The sequence below is a fragment of the Phaseolus vulgaris genome, chromosome 10 (assembly GCF_051622355.1).
Source record: "Phaseolus vulgaris cultivar YP4 chromosome 10, ASM5162235v1, whole genome shotgun sequence".
Taxonomy (NCBI): Eukaryota; Viridiplantae; Streptophyta; class Magnoliopsida; order Fabales; family Fabaceae; genus Phaseolus; species Phaseolus vulgaris.
The window spans coordinates 15,517,889-15,532,500 of NC_143507.1; the positions used below are offsets into that span (position 1 = coordinate 15,517,889).

General features: G+C 44.3%; 37 non-coding genes and 4 pseudogenes across 37 annotated transcripts; all 41 read left to right on the plus strand.

Moving 5' to 3' along the window:
* Positions 1-66: 66 nt before the first annotated feature.
* Positions 67-185, plus strand: LOC150024531 (5S ribosomal RNA). Its single transcript, XR_016517081.1, has one exon. It is a non-coding gene; the product is annotated as a 5S ribosomal RNA (ribosomal RNA).
* A 232-nt stretch (positions 186-417) lies between these two features.
* Positions 418-536, plus strand: LOC150024532 (5S ribosomal RNA). Its single transcript, XR_016516942.1, has one exon. It is a non-coding gene; the product is annotated as a 5S ribosomal RNA (ribosomal RNA).
* Positions 537-768: 232 nt separating this feature from the next.
* LOC150024533 (5S ribosomal RNA) lies at positions 769-887 on the plus strand. The gene has a single exon (XR_016517045.1). It is a non-coding gene; the product is annotated as a 5S ribosomal RNA (ribosomal RNA).
* A 232-nt stretch (positions 888-1,119) lies between these two features.
* On the plus strand, positions 1,120-1,238 carry LOC150024534 (5S ribosomal RNA). The gene has a single exon (XR_016517046.1). It is a non-coding gene; the product is annotated as a 5S ribosomal RNA (ribosomal RNA).
* Positions 1,239-1,472: 234 nt separating this feature from the next.
* On the plus strand, positions 1,473-1,591 carry LOC150024535 (5S ribosomal RNA). The gene has a single exon (XR_016517094.1). It is a non-coding gene; the product is annotated as a 5S ribosomal RNA (ribosomal RNA).
* A 232-nt stretch (positions 1,592-1,823) lies between these two features.
* Positions 1,824-1,942, plus strand: LOC150024536 (5S ribosomal RNA). The gene has a single exon (XR_016517042.1). It is a non-coding gene; the product is annotated as a 5S ribosomal RNA (ribosomal RNA).
* Positions 1,943-2,174: 232 nt separating this feature from the next.
* On the plus strand, positions 2,175-2,293 carry LOC150024537 (5S ribosomal RNA). Its single transcript, XR_016517047.1, has one exon. It is a non-coding gene; the product is annotated as a 5S ribosomal RNA (ribosomal RNA).
* A 230-nt stretch (positions 2,294-2,523) lies between these two features.
* On the plus strand, positions 2,524-2,642 carry LOC150024538 (5S ribosomal RNA). Its single transcript, XR_016517028.1, has one exon. It is a non-coding gene; the product is annotated as a 5S ribosomal RNA (ribosomal RNA).
* A 232-nt stretch (positions 2,643-2,874) lies between these two features.
* On the plus strand, positions 2,875-2,993 carry LOC150024539 (5S ribosomal RNA). Its single transcript, XR_016517077.1, has one exon. It is a non-coding gene; the product is annotated as a 5S ribosomal RNA (ribosomal RNA).
* A 232-nt stretch (positions 2,994-3,225) lies between these two features.
* Positions 3,226-3,344, plus strand: LOC150024540 (5S ribosomal RNA). Its single transcript, XR_016516898.1, has one exon. It is a non-coding gene; the product is annotated as a 5S ribosomal RNA (ribosomal RNA).
* Positions 3,345-3,576: 232 nt separating this feature from the next.
* On the plus strand, positions 3,577-3,695 carry LOC150024541 (5S ribosomal RNA). Its single transcript, XR_016517044.1, has one exon. It is a non-coding gene; the product is annotated as a 5S ribosomal RNA (ribosomal RNA).
* A 232-nt stretch (positions 3,696-3,927) lies between these two features.
* LOC150024542 (5S ribosomal RNA) lies at positions 3,928-4,046 on the plus strand. The gene has a single exon (XR_016516899.1). It is a non-coding gene; the product is annotated as a 5S ribosomal RNA (ribosomal RNA).
* A 231-nt stretch (positions 4,047-4,277) lies between these two features.
* Positions 4,278-4,396, plus strand: LOC150024543 (5S ribosomal RNA; annotated as a pseudogene).
* Positions 4,397-4,628: 232 nt separating this feature from the next.
* Positions 4,629-4,747, plus strand: LOC150024544 (5S ribosomal RNA). The gene has a single exon (XR_016517049.1). It is a non-coding gene; the product is annotated as a 5S ribosomal RNA (ribosomal RNA).
* Positions 4,748-4,977: 230 nt separating this feature from the next.
* LOC150024545 (5S ribosomal RNA) lies at positions 4,978-5,096 on the plus strand. The gene has a single exon (XR_016517060.1). It is a non-coding gene; the product is annotated as a 5S ribosomal RNA (ribosomal RNA).
* A 233-nt stretch (positions 5,097-5,329) lies between these two features.
* LOC150024546 (5S ribosomal RNA) lies at positions 5,330-5,448 on the plus strand. Its single transcript, XR_016517095.1, has one exon. It is a non-coding gene; the product is annotated as a 5S ribosomal RNA (ribosomal RNA).
* Positions 5,449-5,680: 232 nt separating this feature from the next.
* On the plus strand, positions 5,681-5,799 carry LOC150024547 (5S ribosomal RNA). The gene has a single exon (XR_016516900.1). It is a non-coding gene; the product is annotated as a 5S ribosomal RNA (ribosomal RNA).
* Positions 5,800-6,031: 232 nt separating this feature from the next.
* LOC150024548 (5S ribosomal RNA) lies at positions 6,032-6,150 on the plus strand. The gene has a single exon (XR_016516901.1). It is a non-coding gene; the product is annotated as a 5S ribosomal RNA (ribosomal RNA).
* A 231-nt stretch (positions 6,151-6,381) lies between these two features.
* Positions 6,382-6,500, plus strand: LOC150024549 (5S ribosomal RNA). The gene has a single exon (XR_016517066.1). It is a non-coding gene; the product is annotated as a 5S ribosomal RNA (ribosomal RNA).
* A 231-nt stretch (positions 6,501-6,731) lies between these two features.
* On the plus strand, positions 6,732-6,850 carry LOC150024550 (5S ribosomal RNA). Its single transcript, XR_016516902.1, has one exon. It is a non-coding gene; the product is annotated as a 5S ribosomal RNA (ribosomal RNA).
* A 231-nt stretch (positions 6,851-7,081) lies between these two features.
* LOC150024551 (5S ribosomal RNA) lies at positions 7,082-7,200 on the plus strand. Its single transcript, XR_016517091.1, has one exon. It is a non-coding gene; the product is annotated as a 5S ribosomal RNA (ribosomal RNA).
* Positions 7,201-7,432: 232 nt separating this feature from the next.
* On the plus strand, positions 7,433-7,551 carry LOC150024552 (5S ribosomal RNA). Its single transcript, XR_016516903.1, has one exon. It is a non-coding gene; the product is annotated as a 5S ribosomal RNA (ribosomal RNA).
* A 231-nt stretch (positions 7,552-7,782) lies between these two features.
* Positions 7,783-7,901, plus strand: LOC150024553 (5S ribosomal RNA; annotated as a pseudogene).
* A 232-nt stretch (positions 7,902-8,133) lies between these two features.
* On the plus strand, positions 8,134-8,252 carry LOC150024554 (5S ribosomal RNA). Its single transcript, XR_016517050.1, has one exon. It is a non-coding gene; the product is annotated as a 5S ribosomal RNA (ribosomal RNA).
* Positions 8,253-8,482: 230 nt separating this feature from the next.
* Positions 8,483-8,601, plus strand: LOC150024555 (5S ribosomal RNA). The gene has a single exon (XR_016517029.1). It is a non-coding gene; the product is annotated as a 5S ribosomal RNA (ribosomal RNA).
* Positions 8,602-8,834: 233 nt separating this feature from the next.
* On the plus strand, positions 8,835-8,953 carry LOC150024556 (5S ribosomal RNA). Its single transcript, XR_016517096.1, has one exon. It is a non-coding gene; the product is annotated as a 5S ribosomal RNA (ribosomal RNA).
* Positions 8,954-9,185: 232 nt separating this feature from the next.
* LOC150024557 (5S ribosomal RNA) lies at positions 9,186-9,304 on the plus strand. The gene has a single exon (XR_016516905.1). It is a non-coding gene; the product is annotated as a 5S ribosomal RNA (ribosomal RNA).
* Positions 9,305-9,535: 231 nt separating this feature from the next.
* LOC150024558 (5S ribosomal RNA) lies at positions 9,536-9,654 on the plus strand (annotated as a pseudogene).
* Positions 9,655-9,886: 232 nt separating this feature from the next.
* Positions 9,887-10,005, plus strand: LOC150024559 (5S ribosomal RNA). The gene has a single exon (XR_016517051.1). It is a non-coding gene; the product is annotated as a 5S ribosomal RNA (ribosomal RNA).
* Positions 10,006-10,235: 230 nt separating this feature from the next.
* LOC150024560 (5S ribosomal RNA) lies at positions 10,236-10,354 on the plus strand. The gene has a single exon (XR_016517030.1). It is a non-coding gene; the product is annotated as a 5S ribosomal RNA (ribosomal RNA).
* Positions 10,355-10,587: 233 nt separating this feature from the next.
* On the plus strand, positions 10,588-10,706 carry LOC150024561 (5S ribosomal RNA). Its single transcript, XR_016517097.1, has one exon. It is a non-coding gene; the product is annotated as a 5S ribosomal RNA (ribosomal RNA).
* A 232-nt stretch (positions 10,707-10,938) lies between these two features.
* LOC150024562 (5S ribosomal RNA) lies at positions 10,939-11,057 on the plus strand. The gene has a single exon (XR_016516906.1). It is a non-coding gene; the product is annotated as a 5S ribosomal RNA (ribosomal RNA).
* A 232-nt stretch (positions 11,058-11,289) lies between these two features.
* Positions 11,290-11,408, plus strand: LOC150024563 (5S ribosomal RNA). Its single transcript, XR_016516907.1, has one exon. It is a non-coding gene; the product is annotated as a 5S ribosomal RNA (ribosomal RNA).
* A 231-nt stretch (positions 11,409-11,639) lies between these two features.
* LOC150024564 (5S ribosomal RNA) lies at positions 11,640-11,758 on the plus strand. Its single transcript, XR_016517067.1, has one exon. It is a non-coding gene; the product is annotated as a 5S ribosomal RNA (ribosomal RNA).
* A 231-nt stretch (positions 11,759-11,989) lies between these two features.
* On the plus strand, positions 11,990-12,108 carry LOC150024565 (5S ribosomal RNA). Its single transcript, XR_016516964.1, has one exon. It is a non-coding gene; the product is annotated as a 5S ribosomal RNA (ribosomal RNA).
* Positions 12,109-12,340: 232 nt separating this feature from the next.
* LOC150024566 (5S ribosomal RNA) lies at positions 12,341-12,459 on the plus strand. The gene has a single exon (XR_016517031.1). It is a non-coding gene; the product is annotated as a 5S ribosomal RNA (ribosomal RNA).
* A 233-nt stretch (positions 12,460-12,692) lies between these two features.
* LOC150024567 (5S ribosomal RNA) lies at positions 12,693-12,811 on the plus strand. The gene has a single exon (XR_016517098.1). It is a non-coding gene; the product is annotated as a 5S ribosomal RNA (ribosomal RNA).
* Positions 12,812-13,043: 232 nt separating this feature from the next.
* LOC150024568 (5S ribosomal RNA) lies at positions 13,044-13,162 on the plus strand. Its single transcript, XR_016517071.1, has one exon. It is a non-coding gene; the product is annotated as a 5S ribosomal RNA (ribosomal RNA).
* Positions 13,163-13,394: 232 nt separating this feature from the next.
* LOC150024569 (5S ribosomal RNA) lies at positions 13,395-13,498 on the plus strand (annotated as a pseudogene).
* A 231-nt stretch (positions 13,499-13,729) lies between these two features.
* LOC150024570 (5S ribosomal RNA) lies at positions 13,730-13,848 on the plus strand. The gene has a single exon (XR_016516908.1). It is a non-coding gene; the product is annotated as a 5S ribosomal RNA (ribosomal RNA).
* Positions 13,849-14,078: 230 nt separating this feature from the next.
* LOC150024571 (5S ribosomal RNA) lies at positions 14,079-14,197 on the plus strand. The gene has a single exon (XR_016517057.1). It is a non-coding gene; the product is annotated as a 5S ribosomal RNA (ribosomal RNA).
* Positions 14,198-14,612: the final 415 nt, after the last annotated feature.

The following is a 14,612-nucleotide window of genomic DNA, read 5'->3' on the forward strand; positions in this document are numbered from 1 at the left end:
TCCAACTATTTTGAAACTGAAGCCCACCTGCAAACCCATATAGGTATTGATCGCGCAACGCTTGGCAGGTGCGATCATTCCAGCACTAATGCACCGGATCCCATCAGAACTCCGCAGTGAAGCGAGCTTGGGCGAGAGTAGTACTAGGATGGGTGACCTCCTGGGAAGTCCTCGTGTTGCACTTCTTTTTTGTGTTATGTTTTTCTTCCTCTTCCTGGCCTAGACAGTCAAACCATGAGTTCACCTTTTTTGTGCTTTTTTTTTTTTTTGCTGAGCTCTAAATAAAAATCTTAAAGTACCTACAAAAACGATCGTGAAATAGTGTTGTGTAGCGAGTTATCGCGTTCGAGGTCCAACTATTTTGAAACTGAAGCCCACCTGCAAACCCATATAGGTATTGATCGCGCAACGCTTGGCAGGTGCGATCATACCAGCACTAATGCACCGGATCCCATCAGAACTCCGCAGATAAGCGTGCTTGGGCGAGAGTAGTACTAGGATGGGTGACCTCCTGGGAAGTCCTCGTGTTGCACTTCTTTTTTGTGTTATGTTTTTCTTCCTCTTCCTGGCCTAGACAGTCAAACCATGAGTTCACCTTTTTTGTGCTTTTTTTTTTTTTTGCTGAGCTCTAAATAAAAATCTTAAAGTACCTACAAAAACGATCGTGAAATAGTGTTGTGTAGCGAGTTATCGCGTTCGAGGTCCAACTATTTTGAAACTGAAGCCCACCTGCAAACCCATATAGGTATTGATCGCGCAACGCTTGGCAGGTGCGATCATACCAGCACTAATGCACCGGATCCCATCAGAACTCCGCAGTCAAGCGCGCTCGGGCGAGAGTAGTACTAGGATGGGTGACCTCCTGGGAAGTCCTCGTGTTGCACTTCTTTTTTGTGTTATGTTTTTCTTCCTCTTCCTGGCCTAGACAGTCAAACCATGAGTTCACCTTTTTTGTGCTTTTTTTTTTTTTTGCTGAGCTCTAAATAAAAATCTTAAAGTACCTACAAAAACGATCGTGAAATAGTGTTGTGTAGCGAGTTATCGCGTTCGAGGTCCAACTATTTTGAAACTGAAGCCCACCTGCAAACCCATATAGGTATTGATCGCGCAACGCTTGGCAGGTGCGATCATACCAGCACTAATGCACCGGATCCCATCAGAACTCCGCAGTCAAGCGCGCTCGGGCGAGAGTAGTACTAGGATGGGTGACCTCCTGGGAAGTCCTCGTGTTGCACTTCTTTTTTGTGTTATGTTTTTCTTCCTCTTCCTGGCCTAGACAGTCAAACCATGAGTTCACCTTTTTTGTGCTTTTTTTTTTTTTTTTGCTGAGCTCTAAATAAAAATCTTAAAGTACCTACAAAAACGATCGTGAAATAGTGTTGTGTAGCGAGTTATCGCGTTCGAGGTCCAAATATTTTGAAACTGAAGCCCACCTGCAAACCCATATAGGTATTGATCGCGCAACGCTTGTCAGGTGCGATCATACCAGCACTAATGCACCGGATCCCATCAGAACACCGCAGTCAAGCGTGCTTGGACGAGAGTAGTACTAGGATGGGTGACCTCCTGGGAAGTCCTCGTGTTGCACTTCTTTTTTGTGTTATGTTTTTCTTCCTCTTCCTGGCCTAGACAGTCAAACCATGAGTTCACCTTTTTTGTGCTTTTTTTTTTTTTTGCTGAGCTCTAAATAAAAATCTTAAAGTACCTACAAAAACGATCGTGAAATAGTGTTGTGTAGCGAGTTATCGCGTTCGAGGTCCAACTATTTTGAAACTGAAGCCCACCTGCAAACCCATATAGGTATTGATCGCGCAACGCTTGGCAGGTGCGATCATACCAGCACTAATGCACCGGATCCCATCAGAACTCCGCAGATAAGCGTGCTTGGGCGAGAGTAGTACTAGGATGGGTGACCTCCTAGGAAGTCCTCGTGTTGCACTTCTTTTTTGTGTTATGTTTTTCTTCCTCTTCCTGGCCTAGACAGTCAAACCATGAGTTCACCTTTTTTGTGCTTTTTTTTTTTTTTGCTGAGCTCTAAATAAAAATCTTAAAGTACCTACAAAAACGATCGTGAAATAGTGTTGTGTAGCGAGTTATCGCGTTCGAGGTCCAACTATTTTGAAACTGAAGCCCACCTGCAAACCCATATAGGTATTGATCGCGCAACGCTTGTCAGGTGCGATCATACCAGCACTAATGCACCGGATCCCATCAGAACTCCGCAGTCAAGCGCGCTCGGGCGAGAGTAGTACTAGGATGGGTGACCTCCTGGGAAGTCCTCGTGTTGCACTTCTTTTTTGTGTTATGTTTTTCTTCCTCTTCCTGGCCTAGACAGTCAAACCATGAGTTCACCTTTTTTGTGCTTTTTTTTTTTTGCTGAGCTCTAAATAAAAATCTTAAAGTACCTACAAAAACGATCGTGAAATAGTGTTGTGTAGCGAGTTATCGCGTTCGAGGTCCAACTATTTTGAAACTGAAGCCCACCTGCAAACCCATAGAGGTATTGATCGCGCAACGCTTGGCAGGTGCGATCATACCAGCACTAATGCACCGGATCCCATCAGAACTCCGCAGTTAAGCCTGCTCGGGCGAGAGTAGTACTAGGATGGGTGACCTCCTGGGAAGTCCTCGTGTTGCACTTCTTTTTTGTGTTATGTTTTTCTTCCTCTTCCTGGCCTAGACAGTCAAACCATGAGTTCACCTTTTTTGTGCTTTTTTTTTTTTTTGCTGAGCTCTAAATAAAAATCTTAAAGTACCTACAAAAACGATCGTGAAATAGTGTTGTGTAGCGAGTTATCGCGTTCGAGGTCCAACTATTTTGAAACTGAAGCCCACCTGCAAACCCATATAGGTATTGATCGCGCAACGCTTGGCAGGTGCGATCATACCAGCACTAATGCACCGGATCCCATCAGAACTCCGCAGTCAAGCGCGCTTGGGCGAGAGTAGTACTAGGACGGGTGACCTCCTGGGAAGTCCTCGTGTTGCACTTCTTTTTTGTGTTATGTTTTTCTTCCTCTTCCTGGCCTAGACAGTCAAACCATGAGTTCACCTTTTTTGTGCTTTTTTTTTTTTTTGCTGAGCTCTAAATAAAAATCTTAAAGTACCTACAAAAACGATCGTGAAATAGTGTTGTGTAGCGAGTTATCGCGTTCGAGGTCCAACTATTTTGAAACTGAAGCCCACCTGCAAACCCATATAGGTATTGATCGCGCAACGCTTGGCAGGTGCGATCATACCAGCACTAATGCACCGGATCCCATCAGAACTCCGCAGTCAAGCGTGCTTGGGCGAGAGTAGTACTAGGATGGGTGACCTCCTGGGAAGTCCTCGTGTTGCACTTCTTTTTTGTGTTATGTTTTTCTTCCTCTTCCTGGCCTAGACAGTCAAACCATGAGTTCACCTTTTTTGTGCTTTTTTTTTTTTTTGCTGAGCTCTAAATAAAAATCTTAAAGTACCTACAAAAACGATCGTGAAATAGTGTTGTGTAGCGAGTTATCGCGTTCGAGGTCCAACTATTTTGAAACTGAAGCCCACCTGCAAACCCATATAGGTATTGATCGCGCAACGCTTGGCAGGTGCGATCATACCAGCACTAATGCACCGGATCCCATCAGAACTCCGCAGTTAAGCGCGCTTGGGCGAGAGTAGTACTAGGACGGGTGACCTCCTGGGAAGTCCTCGTGTTGCACTTCTTTTTTGTGTTATGTTTTTCTTCCTCTTCCTGGCCTAGACAGTCAAACCATGAGTTCACCTTTTTTGTGCTTTTTTTTTTTTTTGCTGAGCTCTAAATAAAAATCTTAAAGTACCTACAAAAACGATCGTGAAATAGTGTTGTGTAGCGAGTTATCGCGTTCGAGGTCCAACTATTTTGAAACTGAAGCCCACCTGCAAACCCATATAGGTATTGATCGCGCAACGCTTGGCAGGTGCGATCATACCAGCACTAATGCACCGGATCCCATCAGAACTCCGCAGTCAAGCGTGCTTGGGCGAGAGTAGTACTAGGATGGGTGACCTCCTGGGAAGTCCTCGTGTTGCACTTCTTTTTTGTGTTATGTTTTTCTTCCTCTTCCTGGCCTAGACAGTCAAACCATGAGTTCACCTTTTTTGTGCTTTTTTTTTTTTTGCTGAGCTCTAAATAAAAATCTTAAAGTACCTACAAAAACGATCGTGAAATAGTGTTGTGTAGCGAGTTATCGCGTTCGAGGTCCAACTATTTTGAAACTGAAGCCCACCTGCAAACCCATATAGGTATTGATCGCGCAACGCTTGGCAGGTGCCATCATACCAGCACTAATGCACCGGATCCCATCAGAACTGCGCAGTTAAGCGTTCTTGGGCGAGAGTAGTACTAGGATGGGTGACCTCCTGGGAAGTCCTCGTGTTGCACTTCTTTTTTGTGTTATGTTTTTCTTCCTCTTCCTGGCCTAGACAGTCAAACCATGAGTTCACCTTTTTTGTGCTTTTTTTTTTTTTTGCTGAGCTCTAAATAAAAATCTTAAAGTACCTACAAAAACGATCGTGAAATAGTGTTGTGTAGCGAGTTATCGCGTTCGAGGTCCAACTATTTTGAAACTGAAGCCCACCTGCAAACCCATATAGGTATTGATCGCGCAACGCTTGGCAGGTGCGATCATACCAGCACTAATGCACCGGATCCCATCAGAACTCCGCAGTCAAGCGCGCTCGGGCGAGAGTAGTACTAGGATGGGTGACCTCCTGGGAAGTCCTCGTGTTGCACTTCTTTTTTGTGTTATGTTTTTCTTCCTCTTCCTGGCCTAGACAGTCAAACCATGAGTTCACCTTTTTTGTGCTTTTTTTTTTTTGCTGAGCTCTAAATAAAAATCTTAAAGTACCTACAAAAACGATCGTGAAATAGTGTTGTGTAGCGAGTTATCGCGTTCGAGGTCCAACTATTTTGAAACTGAAGCCCACCTGCAAACCCATAGAGGTATTGATCGCGCAACGCTTGGCAGGTGCGATCATACCAGCACTAATGCACCGGATCCCATCAGAACTCCGCAGTGAAGCCTGCTCGGGCGAGAGTAGTACTAGGATGGGTGACCTCCTGGGAAGTCCTCGTGTTGCACTTCTTTTTTGTGTTATGTTTTTCTTCCTCTTCCTGGCCTAGACAGTCAAACCATGAGTTCACCTTTTTTGTGCTTTTTTTTTTTTTTTGCTGAGCTCTAAATAAAAATCTTAAAGTACCTACAAAAACGATCGTGAAATAGTGTTGTGTAGCGAGTTATCGCGTTCGAGGTCCAACTATTTTGAAACTGAAGCCCACCTGCAAACCCATATAGGTATTGATCGCGCAACGCTTGTCAGGTGCGATCATACCAGCACTAATGCACCGGATCCCATCAGAACACCGCAGTCAAGCGTGCTTGGACGAGAGTAGTACTAGGATGGGTGACCTCCTGGGAAGTCCTCGTGTTGCACTTCTTTTTTGTGTTATGTTTTTCTTCCTCTTCCTGGCCTAGACAGTCAAACCATGAGTTCACCTTTTTTGTGCTTTTTTTTTTTTTTGCTGAGCTCTAAATAAAAATCTTAAAGTACCTACAAAAACGATCGTGAAATAGTGTTGTGTAGCGAGTTATCGCGTTCGAGGTCCAACTATTTTGAAACTGAAGCCCACCTGCAAACCCATATAGGTATTGATCGCGCAACGCTTGGCAGGTGCGATCATACCAGCACTAATGCACCGGATCCCATCAGAACTCCGCAGTCAAGCGTGCTTGGGCGAGAGTAGTACTAGGATGGGTGACCTCCTGGGAAGTCCTCGTGTTGCACTTCTTTTTTGTGTTATGTTTTTCTTCCTCTTCCTGGCCTAGACAGTCAAACCATGAGTTCACCTTTTTTGTGCTTTTTTTTTTTTTTGCTGAGCTCTAAATAAAAATCTTAAAGTACCTACAAAAACGATCGTGAAATAGTGTTGTGTAGCGAGTTATCGCGTTCGAGGTCCAACTATTTTGAAACTGAAGCCCACCTGCAAACCCATATAGGTATTGATCGCGCAACGCTTGGCAGGTGCGATCATACCAGCACTAATGCACCGGATCCCATCAGAACTCCGCAGTCAAGCGTGCTTGGGCGAGAGTAGTACTAGGATGGGTGACCTCCTGGGAAGTCCTCGTGTTGCACTTCTTTTTTGTGTTATGTTTTTCTTCCTCTTCCTGGCCTAGACAGTCAAACCATGAGTTCACCTTTTTTGTGCTTTTTTTTTTTTTGCTAAGCTCTAAATAAAAATCTTAAAGTACCTACAAAAACGATCGTGAAATAGTGTTGTGTAGCGAGTTATCGCGTTCGAGGTCCAACTATTTTGAAACTGAAGCCCACCTGCAAACCCATATAGGTATTGATCGCGCAACGCTTGGCAGGTGCCATCATACCAGCACTAATGCACCGGATCCCATCAGAACTCCGCAGTCAAGCGTGCTTGGGCGAGAGTAGTACTAGGATGGGTGACCTCCTGGGAAGTCCTCGTGTTGCACTTCTTTTTTGTGTTATGTTTTTCTTCCTCTTCCTGGCCTAGACAGTCAAACCATGAGTTCACCTTTTTTGTGCTTTTTTTTTTTTTGCTGAGCTCTAAATAAAAATCTTAAAGTACCTACAAAAACGATCGTGAAATAGTGTTGTGTAGCGAGTTATCGCGTTCGAGGTCCAACTATTTTGAAACTGAAGCCCACCTGCAAACCCATATAGGTATTGATCGCGCAACGCTTGGCAGGTGCGATCATACCAGCACTAATGCACCGGATCCCATCAGAACTCCGCAGTCAAGCGTGCTTGGGCGAGAGTAGTACTAGGATGGGTGACCTCCTGGGAAGTCCTCGTGTTGCACTTCTTTTTTGTGTTATGTTTTTCTTCCTCTTCCTGGCCTAGACAGTCAAACCATGAGTTCACCTTTTTTGTGCTTTTTTTTTTTTTGCTAAGCTCTAAATAAAAATCTTAAAGTACCTACAAAAACGATCGTGAAATAGTGTTGTGTAGCGAGTTATCGCGTTCGAGGTCCAACTATTTTGAAACTGAAGCCCACCTGCAAACCCATATAGGTATTGATCGCGCAACGCTTGGCAGGTGCGATCATACCAGCACTAATGCACCGGATCCCATCAGAACTCCGCAGTTAAGCGCGCTTGGGCGAGAGTCGTACTAGGACGGGTGACCTCCTGGGAAGTCCTCGTGTTGCACTTCTTTTTTGTGTTATGTTTTTCTTCCTCTTCCTGGCCTAGACAGTCAAACCATGAGTTCACCTTTTTTGTGCTTTTTTTTTTTTTTGCTGAGCTCTAAATAAAAATCTTAAAGTACCTACAAAAACGATCGTGAAATAGTGTTGTGTAGCGAGTTATCGCGTTCGAGGTCCAACTATTTTGAAACTGAAGCCCACCTGCAAACCCATATAGGTATTGATCGCGCAACGCTTGGCAGGTGCGATCATACCAGCACTAATGCACCGGATCCCATCAGAACTCCGCAGTCAAGCGTGCTTGGGCGAGAGTAGTACTAGGATGGGTGACCTCCTGGGAAGTCCTCGTGTTGCACTTCTTTTTTGTGTTATGTTTTTCTTCCTCTTCCTGGCCTAGACAGTCAAACCATGAGTTCACCTTTTTTGTGCTTTTTTTTTTTTTGCTGAGCTCTAAATAAAAATCTTAAAGTACCTACAAAAACGATCGTGAAATAGTGTTGTGTAGCGAGTTATCGCGTTCGAGGTCCAACTATTTTGAAACTGAAGCCCACCTGCAAACCCATATAGGTATTGATCGCGCAACGCTTGGCAGGTGCCATCATACCAGCACTAATGCACCGGATCCCATCAGAACTGCGCAGTTAAGCGTTCTTGGGCGAGAGTAGTACTAGGATGGGTGACCTCCTGGGAAGTCCTCGTGTTGCACTTCTTTTTTGTGTTATGTTTTTCTTCCTCTTCCTGGCCTAGACAGTCAAACCATGAGTTCACCTTTTTTGTGCTTTTTTTTTTTTTTGCTGAGCTCTAAATAAAAATCTTAAAGTACCTACAAAAACGATCGTGAAATAGTGTTGTGTAGCGAGTTATCGCGTTCGAGGTCCAACTATTTTGAAACTGAAGCCCACCTGCAAACCCATATAGGTATTGATCGCGCAACGCTTGGCAGGTGCGATCATACCAGCACTAATGCACCGGATCCCATCAGAACTCCGCAGTCAAGCGCGCTCGGGCGAGAGTAGTACTAGGATGGGTGACCTCCTGGGAAGTCCTCGTGTTGCACTTCTTTTTTGTGTTATGTTTTTCTTCCTCTTCCTGGCCTAGACAGTCAAACCATGAGTTCACCTTTTTTGTGCTTTTTTTTTTTTGCTGAGCTCTAAATAAAAATCTTAAAGTACCTACAAAAACGATCGTGAAATAGTGTTGTGTAGCGAGTTATCGCGTTCGAGGTCCAACTATTTTGAAACTGAAGCCCACCTGCAAACCCATAGAGGTATTGATCGCGCAACGCTTGGCAGGTGCGATCATACCAGCACTAATGCACCGGATCCCATCAGAACTCCGCAGTTAAGCCTGCTCGGGCGAGAGTAGTACTAGGATGGGTGACCTCCTGGGAAGTCCTCGTGTTGCACTTCTTTTTTGTGTTATGTTTTTCTTCCTCTTCCTGGCCTAGACAGTCAAACCATGAGTTCACCTTTTTTGTGCTTTTTTTTTTTTTTTGCTGAGCTCTAAATAAAAATCTTAAAGTACCTACAAAAACGATCGTGAAATAGTGTTGTGTAGCGAGTTATCGCGTTCGAGGTCCAACTATTTTGAAACTGAAGCCCACCTGCAAACCCATATAGGTATTGATCGCGCAACGCTTGTCAGGTGCGATCATACCAGCACTAATGCACCGGATCCCATCAGAACACCGCAGTCAAGCGTGCTTGGACGAGAGTAGTACTAGGATGGGTGACCTCCTGGGAAGTCCTCGTGTTGCACTTCTTTTTTGTGTTATGTTTTTCTTCCTCTTCCTGGCCTAGACAGTCAAACCATGAGTTCACCTTTTTTGTGCTTTTTTTTTTTTTTGCTGAGCTCTAAATAAAAATCTTAAAGTACCTACAAAAACGATCGTGAAATAGTGTTGTGTAGCGAGTTATCGCGTTCGAGGTCCAACTATTTTGAAACTGAAGCCCACCTGCAAACCCATATAGGTATTGATCGCGCAACGCTTGGCAGGTGCGATCATACCAGCACTAATGCACCGGATCCCATCAGAACTCCGCAGTCAAGCGTGCTTGGGCGAGAGTAGTACTAGGATGGGTGACCTCCTGGGAAGTCCTCGTGTTGCACTTCTTTTTTGTGTTATGTTTTTCTTCCTCTTCCTGGCCTAGACAGTCAAACCATGAGTTCACCTTTTTTGTGCTTTTTTTTTTTTTGCTGAGCTCTAAATAAAAATCTTAAAGTACCTACAAAAACGATCGTGAAATAGTGTTGTGTAGCGAGTTATCGCGTTCGAGGTCCAACTATTTTGAAACTGAAGCCCACCTGCAAACCCATATAGGTATTGATCGCGCAACGCTTGGCAGGTGCCATCATACCAGCACTAATGCACCGGATCCCATCAGAACTGCGCAGTTAAGCGTTCTTGGGCGAGAGTAGTACTAGGATGGGTGACCTCCTGGGAAGTCCTCGTGTTGCACTTCTTTTTTGTGTTATGTTTTTCTTCCTCTTCCTGGCCTAGACAGTCAAACCATGAGTTCACCTTTTTTGTGCTTTTTTTTTTTTTTGCTGAGCTCTAAATAAAAATCTTAAAGTACCTACAAAAACGATCGTGAAATAGTGTTGTGTAGCGAGTTATCGCGTTCGAGGTCCAACTATTTTGAAACTGAAGCCCACCTGCAAACCCATATAGGTATTGATCGCGCAACGCTTGGCAGGTGCGATCATACCAGCACTAATGCACCGGATCCCATCAGAACTCCGCAGTCAAGCGCGCTCGGGCGAGAGTAGTACTAGGATGGGTGACCTCCTGGGAAGTCCTCGTGTTGCACTTCTTTTTTGTGTTATGTTTTTCTTCCTCTTCCTGGCCTAGACAGTCAAACCATGAGTTCACCTTTTTTGTGCTTTTTTTTTTTTGCTGAGCTCTAAATAAAAATCTTAAAGTACCTACAAAAACGATCGTGAAATAGTGTTGTGTAGCGAGTTATCGCGTTCGAGGTCCAACTATTTTGAAACTGAAGCCCACCTGCAAACCCATAGAGGTATTGATCGCGCAACGCTTGGCAGGTGCGATCATACCAGCACTAATGCACCGGATCCCATCAGAACTCCGCAGTTAAGCCTGCTCGGGCGAGAGTAGTACTAGGATGGGTGACCTCCTGGGAAGTCCTCGTGTTGCACTTCTTTTTTGTGTTATGTTTTTCTTCCTCTTCCTGGCCTAGACAGTCAAACCATGAGTTCACCTTTTTTGTGCTTTTTTTTTTTTTTTGCTGAGCTCTAAATAAAAATCTTAAAGTACCTACAAAAACGATCGTGAAATAGTGTTGTGTAGCGAGTTATCGCGTTCGAGGTCCAACTATTTTGAAACTGAAGCCCACCTGCAAACCCATATAGGTATTGATCGCGCAACGCTTGTCAGGTGCGATCATACCAGCACTAATGCACCGGATCCCATCAGAACACCGCAGTCAAGCGTGCTTGGACGAGAGTAGTACTAGGATGGGTGACCTCCTGGGAAGTCCTCGTGTTGCACTTCTTTTTTGTGTTATGTTTTTCTTCCTCTTCCTGGCCTAGACAGTCAAACCATGAGTTCACCTTTTTTGTGCTTTTTTTTTTTTTTGCTGAGCTCTAAATAAAAATCTTAAAGTACCTACAAAAACGATCGTGAAATAGTGTTGTGTAGCGAGTTATCGCGTTCGAGGTCCAACTATTTTGAAACTGAAGCCCACCTGCAAACCCATATAGGTATTGATCGCGCAACGCTTGGCAGGTGCGATCATACCAGCACTAATGCACCGGATCCCATCAGAACTCCGCAGTCAAGCGTGCTTGGGCGAGAGTAGTACTAGGATGGGTGACCTCCTGGGAAGTCCTCGTGTTGCACTTCTTTTTTGTGTTATGTTTTTCTTCCTCTTCCTGGCCTAGACAGTCAAACCATGAGTTCACCTTTTTTGTGCTTTTTTTTTTTTTTGCTGAGCTCTAAATAAAAATCTTAAAGTACCTACAAAAACGATCGTGAAATAGTGTTGTGTAGCGAGTTATCGCGTTCGAGGTCCAACTATTTTGAAACTGAAGCCCACCTGCAAACCCATATAGGTATTGATCGCGCAACGCTTGGCAGGTGCGATCATACCAGCACTAATGCACCGGATCCCATCAGAACTCCGCAGTCAAGCGTGCTTGGGCGAGAGTAGTACTAGGATGGGTGACCTCCTGGGAAGTCCTCGTGTTGCACTTCTTTTTTGTGTTATGTTTTTCTTCCTCTTCCTGGCCTAGACAGTCAAACCATGAGTTCACCTTTTTTGTGCTTTTTTTTTTTTTGCTAAGCTCTAAATAAAAATCTTAAAGTACCTACAAAAACGATCGTGAAATAGTGTTGTGTAGCGAGTTATCGCGTTCGAGGTCCAACTATTTTGAAACTGAAGCCCACCTGCAAACCCATATAGGTATTGATCGCGCAACGCTTGGCAGGTGCCATCATACCAGCACTAATGCACCGGATCCCATCAGAACTCCGCAGTCAAGCGTGCTTGGGCGAGAGTAGTACTAGGATGGGTGACCTCCTGGGAAGTCCTCGTGTTGCACTTCTTTTTTGTGTTATGTTTTTCTTCCTCTTCCTGGCCTAGACAGTCAAACCATGAGTTCACCTTTTTTGTGCTTTTTTTTTTTTTGCTGAGCTCTAAATAAAAATCTTAAAGTACCTACAAAAACGATTGTGAAATAGTGTTGTGTAGCGAGTTATCGCGTTCGAGGTCCAACTATTTTGAAACTGAAGCCCACCTGCAAACCCATATAGGTATTGATCGCGCAACGCTTGGCAGGTGCGATCATACCAGCACTAATGCACCGGATCCCATCAGAACTCCGCAGTTAAGCGCGCTTGGGCGAGAGTAGTACTAGGATGGGTGACCTCCTGGGAAGTCCTCGTGTTGCACTTCTTTTTTGTGTTATGTTTTTCTTCCTCTTCCTGGCCTAGACAGTCAAACCATGAGTTCACCTTTTTTGTGCTTTTTTTTTTTTTTGCTGAGCTCTAAATAAAAATCTTAAAGTACCTACAAAAACGATCGTGAAATAGTGTTGTGTAGCGAGTTATCGCGTTCGAGGTCCAACTATTTTGAAACTGAAGCCCACCTGCAAACCCATATAGGTATTGATCGCGCAACGCTTGGCAGGTGCGATCATACCAGCACTAATGCACCGGATCCCATCAGAACTCCGCAGTTAAGCCTGCTCGGGCGAGAGTAGTACTAGGATGGGTGACCTCCTGGGAAGTCCTCGTGTTGCACTTCTTTTTTGTGTTATGTTTTTCTTCCTCTTCCTGGCCTAGACAGTCAAACCATGAGTTCACCTTTTTTGTGCTTTTTTTTTTTTTTTGCTGAGCTCTAAATAAAAATCTTAAAGTACCTACAAAAACGATCGTGAAATAGTGTTGTGTAGCGAGTTATCGCGTTCGAGGTCCAACTATTTTGAAACTGAAGCCCACCTGCAAACCCATATAGGTATTGATCGCGCAACGCTTGTCAGGTGCGATCATACCAGCACTAATGCACCGGATCCCATCAGAACACCGCAGTCAAGCGTGCTTGGACGAGAGTAGTACTAGGATGGGTGACCTCCTGGGAAGTCCTCGTGTTGCACTTCTTTTTTGTGTTATGTTTTTCTTCCTCTTCCTGGCCTAGACAGTCAAACCATGAGTTCACCTTTTTTGTGCTTTTTTTTTTTTTTGCTGAGCTCTAAATAAAAATCTTAAAGTACCTACAAAAACGATCGTGAAATAGTGTTGTGTAGCGAGTTATCGCGTTCGAGGTCCAACTATTTTGAAACTGAAGCCCACCTGCAAACCCATATAGGTATTGATCGCGCAACGCTTGGCAGGTGCGATCATACCAGCACTAATGCACCGGATCCCATCAGAACTCCGCAGTGAAGCGCGCTTGGGCGAGAGTAGTACTAGGACGGGTGACCTCCTGGGAAGTCCTCGTGTTGCACTTCTTTTTTGTGTTATGTTTTTCTTCCTCTTCCTGGCCTAGACAGTCAAACCATGAGTTCACCTTTTTTGTGCTTTTTTTTTTTTTTGCTGAGCTCTAAATAAAAATCTTAAAGTACCTACAAAAACGATCGTGAAATAGTGTTGTGTAGCGAGTTATCGCGTTCGAGGTCCAACTATTTTGAAACTGAAGCCCACCTGCAAACCCATATAGGTATTGATCGCGCAACGCTTGGCAGGTGCGATCATACCAGCACTAATGCACCGGATCCCATCAGAACTCCGCAGTTAAGCGTGCTTGGGCGAGAGTAGTACACTGGGAAGTCCTCGTGTTGCACTTCTTTTTTGTGTTATGTTTTTCTTCCTCTTCCTGGCCTAGACAGTCAAACCATGAGTTCACCTTTTTTGTGCTTTTTTTTTTTTTGCTGAGCTCTAAATAAAAATCTTAAAGTACCTACAAAAACGATCGTGAAATAGTGTTGTGTAGCGAGTTATCGCGTTCGAGGTCCAACTATTTTGAAACTGAAGCCCACCTGCAAACCCATATAGGTATTGATCGCGCAACGCTTGGCAGGTGCGATCATACCAGCACTAATGCACCGGATCCCATCAGAACTCCGCAGTCAAGCGTGCTTGGGCGAGAGTAGTACTAGGATGGGTGACCTCCTGGGAAGTCCTCGTGTTGCACTTCTTTTTTGTGTTATGTTTTTCTTCCTCTTCCTGGCCTAGACAGTCAAACCATGAGTTCACCTTTTTTGTGTTTTTTTTTTTTTGCTGAGCTCTAAATAAAAATCTTAAAGTACCTACAAAAACGATCGTGAAATAGTGTTGTGTAGCGAGTTATCGCGTTCGAGGTCCAACTATTTTGAAACTGAAGCCCACCTGCAAACCCATATAGGTATTGATCGCGCAACGCTTGGCAGGTGCGATCATACCAGCACTAATGCACCGGATCCCATCAGAAATCCGCAGTCAAGCGTGCTTGGGCGAGAGTAGTACTAGGATGGGTGACCTCCTGGGAAGTCCTCGTGTTGCACTTCTTTTTTGTGTTATGTTTTTCTTCCTCTTCCTGGCCTAGACAGTCAAACCATGAGTTCACCTTTTTTGTGCTTTTTTTTTTTCGAACAACTTTCATTTTTTATGCGTCTCAATCCGACTTCTCTATCAAAAGTTATGATCGTTTGAAGTTTTGTCACGCTAATTTTTGCCAACTCCAAATCTATCACTCTTCTCTTCAATGTAAGGTCTCATCCATCAAATATACACTAAACGAAGATACCACAAAAAAAATTGGCTCAAAAATCAATTTGCTGAGCTCTAAATAAAAATCTTAAAGTACCTACAAAAACGATCGTGAAATAGTGTTGTGTAGCGAGTTATCGCGTTCGAGGTCCAACTATTTTGAAACTGAAGCCCACCTGCAAACCCATATAGGTATTGATCGCGCAACGCTTG